At 39.0% G+C, this 7029-nt stretch overlaps 1 long non-coding RNA gene across 3 annotated transcripts in view; it reads right to left on the bottom strand.

Moving 5' to 3' along the window:
- The window catches only part of LOC122075371, a 10006-nt gene extending 3667 nt beyond the window's left edge, over positions 1–6339 (bottom strand). The window contains exons 1-2 of one of the 3 annotated variants that reach the window (XR_006139232.1): positions 6013–6339; positions 3340–3709 (exon numbers count right to left, since the gene is read on the bottom strand). This is a non-coding gene — a long non-coding RNA (uncharacterized LOC122075371). Of the gene's footprint in view, positions 1–3339; positions 3718–6012 lie in introns of all 3 variants that reach the window. The other 2 variants (XR_006139231.1, XR_006139233.1) reach the window with 2 other exon arrangements.
- Between the last annotated feature and the right edge of the window lie 690 nt (positions 6340–7029).

Genomic DNA, 7029 nt, shown 5'->3' with positions numbered 1-7029 from the left:
CAACCTTCAACAAAAGGGTAGCTATACCCGGAACCGACACAGGTGAGTAGGTAGAGAACACCTAGGGGCGCAAGACAACTCGCTAAGGAACTTGGCAACATAACAGGCGAATGACGAAGTTAGCAGATAATCCATCCACGCTACGAACAAAAGCAAATTAAGGAAGAAGCGGATCTCTTTTGCTTCAAATCCTGTAAGCGGAAGTGATCTCTCTGATTGGTCGCAAACTTGCAGCAATAGGAAAGGTGGTCACATCACATTTTGTGGCAATAAGTTGTGTGTGGCACCTAGGTGGGGTATGGGCCATGATGTTTAGGTGTGGTGGATAGGAAGAAATAATATGATTATCGACATCAACACTATTTTTCCTTCAATGTGCCTTGTAAAATCCAAGTGGAGGTGGAGATTTGTTGAGGTTGTGTCTTGTAATTTGCAAGTCCCACGTGTTTATTAGTGGCCTTGCATGTGTTTTATTGGGTCGGCTCTAAGTCCCATCATATATAGGGGTATAATTGTAATTATGTAGAGACAGTGTTTCTAGGGTGTATTTGTTGTAGATACCCATGCTGATCCTAAGTCTGGTTTGCAATACTGAAGGAAAGAAGAAGGGACAGCAAGCAGGCCAGACTTAGGGCCTATCAAGCCAGCCCAAGCTGGCCCAGTTTTGGGTTTATTCTGATTCACATCTATAGCCATTGAGTAGTCAGCCCAGTTATGGCTATCGAACCAGTTATGTTTCCTTGGTATTTTGTTCTCTTTAACATCTTCTAGAACCCCCTACAACAGCCTTTGATTGAGGGATCCAGCAGCTTCCAGAATCAGCACCTTTGTCTCCATCGACTTCTACTATATGCTGTACTTTTGTCTACTATTGGTTGACTTAGTCAACTACAAGTTTGGAGTTTCAAGTTGGTTTTCTAGAAGAGTCTAATTATGTCTTTATTATTTTCTTACTGAGCAAGTTATTGTTATCAGGTAGTTTGAGTCTTAAGTCAATTAGTTTATAATTTTCAAAAGTTCCCTTTTTCATGACTTTCTATTTTTTTCATACATAAACCTCTACTATATAAAGAGGCATTGCTGTAACACAAGACACCTTAATGATTAATGAAATTTGCAGCTATGAATGCTCTTAATTTCAAGAAAAATTTGAGTTTCAACAACTGAGATAGCTTTAGGTGAGAGAACCAGGACTGAGACAGTCCACCCCACCCACATCTATCCCTTTCGTGTTTTCTTTTCTCCCTTTTGTTTGTTCATTGTGAGAGAGTGATTGAGAGCTAAATACAACCTGATTGAAGCCTTGAAGACCAGCATCCATTGTAGTCTGAAGAACAGGCAAAAAGCAAGGATCAATCTCAGCTTGACAGGGTTTTTCTCCCTTGGGTCGATTCTCAGATCTGAGACCCAGTCTTGAAGCCCCTTTGAGAATTTGTTCTACCAGACCGAAGGGGCCACTCATCCGGCTTTGGAAGGCCTTTGGAGGCCTGGGCTTCCGGCTGCAAGTTTTCTCCCTATTGAGTTCTCTACATCCTAATTCTGTTGGGGTTTTCCTCTTGTTGTTTGGTTGTCTATCTGCTAGGGTGTTTCCAGCCATACTTGGAGGATGTTAAGGCCATATCAAGCATCACTCGTCCAGGTTTGCTGGCTCTTTAGAGCCTCGGTCCGTGAGTTCTCTATTTTCCTTCCATTTAGTCTATTTTTCCAGATCTGAGTAGTGAAACTGAGAACTGAGTTTCATTTGGAGTTTACGTATCATCTAGGGTTGTTTGCTTTCACCTTACATTAGTATTTATATTGTCTCTTTGTAGAAAACCCTTAGAAGATTAGACAATGAGGTAAAGAGAGGTGTAATATATTTTGGTTAATAGATAATTCTTTGGCTCTCTGAGGTGGATGTAGGCATTTATGCAGAACCACAATAAATTGCTCTTGTTCTCTCTGATTGCCTGCAGGGATTTTCTCGTGTTTGTGCACTCAACCCAACATGAATATCCACTAGAAGATTTCAAAGGGGAACTGTAAGAAACATGTCCCTTTTTTCTTTTAATGGACACCCAAAAACAAAATCCAAAGGAACATTTAAAAGCAAAAATGCATTACACAATTAAGCTTAGCTAACTAAGGGGCCGTTTGATTTTGTTTCTACTGTTTCTGTGTCTAGAAACAACAGAACGGTTTTTTCGTTTCAGTGCTAAGAAACGATTTTTGGAATTGCAAAAAGGTGTTTGATTTTTTTGTTTCCCGAAACATTTTCAACAGTGTAGTGGGGTATAAGACACGAGTGAAGGCACGATGTTGTAGGTACGCAACTCACAAGTGAAGGCATGACGTTGGAGTTGCAGGTATGCTTCGTGGAAATGAGCTTCAAAAGGACGAAGGCAATCCAAAACGGTGAGCTTCGCACAACCAGGTTGGAATCGTCGCATCTAGATAGCAAGAAGTTTCAACAATGGGTTGGGGTTGGGGTAGGGGTAGGTCGAGTGATGTATCGGGTTTTTTCATAATTTTTGTCCCTTCCACTTGTTTCTAGAAACAAAAAAACAAGTTTGACTTGTTTCTCCATTCCTGTTTCAAGAGAAAACAAGTGAAACGAAACAGAAAATCAAACAGTTTTTGGGGTGTTTTTCCATTTCTGAACATAGAAAAATGGAAAAACATGTTCTGGAAACAAAATCAAACGGGCCAGAATCTATCCAATTTTTTATACACTTTTTCCTTATTCAAAAAAAGTAGATTTCCACTCATTTCCTACAGTAAAAACCATAAACAATAGACAGACTTTTTCCAACTTTTGAAAAAACAATGAACCAAAGCGTTGCCCCCTCCCCAAGCCCCTAACTAGACAATTTTATGGATTGGCTTCTAACAATGACTTAGCTTACACACTGGAATTTCAATCAAATCTGGACCCAACTCATAATTAAAAAATAAAACCAAGGTTCAAAAACAATGTAGTTTTCCCATGTGGTTCACTTGGCCATTCGGGGGCGGGGGGGACTAATGACAGAAATTAGTGAAACAAAATGACCAAGATGAACGAAATTTTGATGAGAACTGTGCACTTTTTTTTGGTTGAAATGAGCAAAATTTCAAAACGAAATGACTGAAATTGTGTATTTTCATGTTTCATATGCAATTTCAGTTCGGTGGGGAAAAAAAAAACAACAACAGCGAAATGTCCAAGACTTCAATGAGAAATCGCAAGTTTTGAACCATGAATAAAACAAGTGTGCTTGACCACAATACAATTAGATTGAAAGCCCAACTTAGAATTGATCATTGCAATGTGTAAGAAAGAAAAAAAATAGGGTTTTAAGAACAGAGGAAGCCACTTACTCAGTCACTGGATGTATTTGGGGATTTCACCTTTCTTTAGAAGGGAGAGAGAGTACTCAGCAGCATCAATGAGGTCAGCGATGTTGTGGAGGGAATGCTCTTCAGAACCCAGCATGAAGGTAGTACGGAGCTCTGCTTTCTTGGCCAATCTCGCTGCTAAGTTTAGTGGCAACTTGGGAGAATTAAGGCTCCTCAGCAATTGGCGATATAGAGAAAGGACTCTACCTCTGTTACGCGCCAAGTCCTCTGTGGTTGCCCATATTAGACCCCTCGCCATTTCCAAGAACTGAAAAATCAATAGCTTTATTGAATACTGAGACCTCGGCACCAAGTCTAGCTAGAGTCCAAGTACAAACTGAATGCCCTCGACCTGATCACCTAAAAGAGAGAAGCTCAGAGCTTGTTCATAAAGAGAGAGAGAGAGAGATTACTGAACTAAATAGACCCGTTTGGTTGTAAGGACGACGAGGGGGGAAAAAGGAAAATTAGATAGGATAATATAACGGAATCTGTTTCGGGCTAAAAATCAATTGCAGAGAATTATGACCTACAAACAGATAGACTATTAGGCTGCATTTTAATTATAGTTAAAACAGAAACAACAAACAATCGTTGTTAGCACAGTGTATTTAAAACGGAAAAGAATTTAAAGGGGACGGCCAAAATGCAGTCACACATTTTACGAACGGAAATAAAGCTAAAGTGGATGGGTACGGGTTTTAAACATTTAGATTTGAACAAAAAAAAAAAAAAGTACAACATACATAAATTGAGCAATTACTACCAAATTTCCTGCATCCAAAGTTTAAAATCTTAAATATTGTTTATCGCTTGGATCAAAGGTGTTCTGATGAGGACAAAATTGAGGTCAATTCAATTAAGCTAACTATGTGGAAAGACAACAACTGTGCAAAGGCTACAATTCTGCAACATGTCACACAGTTCGAACCAACCATTTTTTTTCCAAACATTCGATGAGATCTTGCATAGTTTGAGGTTTGATCTAATCATGTTCATAATTCTTCTCACGACACAATACTGCCTAAGGACAATACAGTAAACATTGTTGCAATCATCAAACTAATTTCAATTTTAGAACGGAAGATTTGAAATGTGGAAAATGATGAATGTCCTAGCTGATCGTTTTTGTTTTATATACGTTGAATTGGGGAATTGAGCTTATGTCTCACAGAGACTAGCCCTCTTTATTTTTTTATTTTTTGGGTGAATAAAAAACTCATTACCAAGAGAAAAAACATACAACCCCAAGAAAGGGGGGGGGGGAAGGAGAATACAAATCTCAAAGATGAGAGGCATTCCTGATGATGGAGCTAGGCAGTTCCCAGGAGTTTACAATATACAATTCCTAGGGGTGGGGTTATATAGAGTAGAGATCCGAGAGATTTTTCCCTTGATATCAAAGGAGATGGAGCTTCAAATCTTATCCAAAAAGCGAGAATTTGAGGTCCATTTCCTATGATTTCTCTCCATCCAAATCTGGTTGATGGTAGCGCAAAAGGCTAGTTTTCCCACAATATCACAAATTGTTTTTCCCTAGAAAGTCATATTCATCCAAATCCATTCCCTATGGAAATGAAGGATTGTTCTGTTTGTTGGCCAGTATTTGGAGAGGACCCATTTCCATATGGAGTTAGAGCCGGGCAGGAGAAGAAAAGGTGCTCAATATCTTCTGGCTCATTTCCACAAAGAATACACATAGCCCTCTTTATTTATAATAGAGAGAAAGGAATATTCTAGAGAATATTACAAGACCACAGACCATAACCCTAATGGACTTAAGGACCTGTTTGGTAGAACTCCAGAATACCCATAAACCCATTATTACAACACTGCCCCTCAAGTTGGTGTATACATAGCAAAGATGCCCAACTTGCTAACAATAAGACTAAACAACTTATTACTGAGACTCTTAGTAAAGATATCAGCTATCTGAGCCTCAGAAGGTACCAACGGAATACATATGATGCCCTGCTCTAGCTTCTCTTTGACGAAGTGACAATCAATCTCTACATGCTTCGTGCGGTCATGCTGAACTGAATTGTGAGCTATGCTAATCGCAGACTTTACCAGTGGATGATGCCGGTAAAAATTATCCTACTTAATACTGCATAATATGTGGTTTGTTAAAGAAACCACAAACATATTTAACATCAAAGTACACTAGCCTGTCATGGAGAGTGTTTGTGGTAGTTAATCTCTTTCTTTGCTCTTTGTAAGGATCTGGGTTTTAGAGAGAGAGATGCATGCTGTGGTCCTGGGAAGTAAATCCTAACCTCTAGTCACGCTGTATGGGTATTGATTCAATTGGGGTTGAAACTCGACCACTATCAACGGGTGCCTCAAAACCCCCAAAGCTCTCAAAGGCTCAGACAAAGTTTAGAAGGCTACATCTATGCATCTGAAATAATTTTGATTAAACAAAACCAAAAATAGAGATACTGCTTCCATCACCTGATTCACCCCTCACTTACCTTCCCTGAAATCAAAATCTAATCAAAATCCGATTCATCGATTATTTATTAAGAAAACATACAACACCCTTCTGTAATTTGTATAGGAGAAGCAAACGATCAACCAACAAAAACCAGAAATAGGATCCAACATCACCAATTTGCCATCAATTGAAATTGATGAAAAAGAGAAATAGAATACCTAAACCTGAGGCTGAGAGGCTGAGCCGCTGAGGACGATTCGACTTGGTTTCAACCAGACAAAGAGGGAGAGAGAGAGCTTGCTACCTGGCTCCTAAGGCTGAGCCGCGATTCGCCTTTGCTTCAAGCCTTCAACCAGATGAAGAGGGACAGAGAGAATGAGGGATTTTTTTTTTTTTTGGTAAATAGAGAGAATGAGGGATTTGAGGTTGAAGAAGACGAAGGTTGGGCAGTGAGGGAACAATCGAGCCGTTGAGTGACTTTTTTTTATCAGCTAAAATGAAAATATGCATTAGATAATTTTGGACTTATTAGAGGCCATATTCATCCAGTAGTTGGCGGTCCTACCACCAGTTGAGTTTGGTAGGCCATTTCCTTAAAGATCTCCTAGCAGTTTACGTCTACTTATGTTACAAAAGAGTGAGGGTAATGGGGATATTTATCCATCTCATCACACGGTATTACTAGAGTTCTTGGCCATAGATTTAATATCTTATCAAAGTTCTTATTTAGAAGAAGTCCAACTGCCTCTGAGTCACTCTACACCTGATCTAGTTTCCACTTGTTAGTTCTTACTCACTCCAATCCTGTCAAGAGACCTAGTGCCTCCGCTTCACCATCTTTTCCTGTGAAAACATAATTTGTTTCTCATGAGATATCTTGATTGTGAAAGGTAAGAATAACAGCCCATGCAGACATATTTGTTTTTTCATCTTTTATACCAGTGATAACAAGTGTGTTTGTGCTCAGTTTTGGTGGGATTGAATTAGTATATTGAGATAAGATAGATGTCACCTAGTCTTCCTTCATGTGGTGGTTGATGTTGTTTCTTACCCAAAATTCAATAAGCTTAATGACATTGTTATAATATGGTTTATGTGCACAAAAGGTGGTTTTGTTTCTGTGATCCCAAATAAAGAAACACGTTATTATCATTAAAAAAAAAAACCATTTCAGTTCTTTTTTTGGGGATGAGACTGGTATTGAAGCAAAATAGAACAAGTTTTTTGACTGAATC

Source organism: Macadamia integrifolia, chromosome 4, assembly GCF_013358625.1.
Source record: "Macadamia integrifolia cultivar HAES 741 chromosome 4, SCU_Mint_v3, whole genome shotgun sequence".
In the NCBI taxonomy this organism is placed as follows: domain Eukaryota; kingdom Viridiplantae; phylum Streptophyta; class Magnoliopsida; order Proteales; family Proteaceae; genus Macadamia; species Macadamia integrifolia.
This window is presented reverse-complemented; position numbering and strand designations above follow the sequence as displayed.